At 46.0% G+C, this 1,073-nt stretch overlaps 1 pseudogene; it reads left to right on the top strand.

Moving 5' to 3' along the window:
• The first annotated feature begins 416 nt into the window (after positions 1–416).
• LOC101581928 lies at positions 417–878 on the top strand (annotated as a pseudogene).
• The last annotated feature ends 195 nt before the right edge of the window (positions 879–1,073 follow it).

The raw sequence follows: 1,073 nt of genomic DNA on the forward strand, positions 1-1,073 counted from the left end.
CCTGGAAAGCACAGGGGTCTGAGCTCAATCCCAGGTTCTGCAAAAAAATAATAAAATAAAATAAAATAAATAGAAGCTTGGAGAGATAGCTCTGTGGTGGAAGCACCTACCTAATAGACATAAGAACCTGGTTTGCTCTCTAGTACTGAATGCCATGCTAGACTCAACCTTGGGTCCACCATGCTGGCCACCAAACCCTAGTGTGGTGGTGCACTCCCATAATCCTAGTGCTGAGACAGGAGGATCACTTCGCATCTAGGTCATGTAGCAAGATCATGTACCAAATAAGTAACTAAATAAAAGATGTTGAAAAAAAACTTCAAGACTCTGGTGTGTCCTGCAGCGTAGCATGCAGCCAGCGAGCATGCAGCCAGCGCAGTCCTTGGCCCCTGACCAGCCCGCGCACCCGACGAGTCATGGAAACCAAGGCCGTTTGCGTGCTGAAGGGTGAAGGCCTGGTGCAGGGCAGCATCCACTTCGAGCAGCAGGAAAACGGGCCAATTGTGGTAAAGGGAAGCATTACATGATCGGTTGAAGGCCAGCACAGATTCCATGTCCATCAGTTTGACGATAACACACAAGGCTGTACCAGTGCAGGCCCTCACTTTAATCCTCTATCCAAAAAACACGGTGGGCCAAAGGATGAAGAAAGGCACATTGGAGATATAGGCAATGCGACTGCTGGTGCAGATAGTGTGGCCCATGTATCCATTAAGGATTCTCTGATCTCACTGTCCGGGGTGAATTCCATCATTGGCCACACGATGGTGGTCCAGGAGAAACCAGATGACCTGGGCAAAGGTAGAAATGAAGAAAGTACGAGGACAGGCAATGTTGGAAGTCGTTTGGCTTGTGGTGTAATTGGGATTGCCCAGTGAACATTCCCTACTGTATAGTCTGAGTCCTAGTCTCTCATGTCATCCTGCTAGCTATAGAAATTCAACTTGAAAAGCATTAAACGCTGTAATCTTTAAAGTGTAATTTGTGTGACTTTTTCTTAGTTGCTTAAAGTACTTCTGTAACAACAACTGATTTATGTTCCCTTGGAAGATTTGTATGGTTTTATAAAACTC

This window comes from Octodon degus, unplaced genomic scaffold (genome assembly GCF_000260255.1).
Source record: "Octodon degus isolate 3935 unplaced genomic scaffold, OctDeg1.0 scaffold03801, whole genome shotgun sequence".
NCBI lineage: Eukaryota > Metazoa > Chordata > Mammalia > Rodentia > Octodontidae > Octodon > Octodon degus.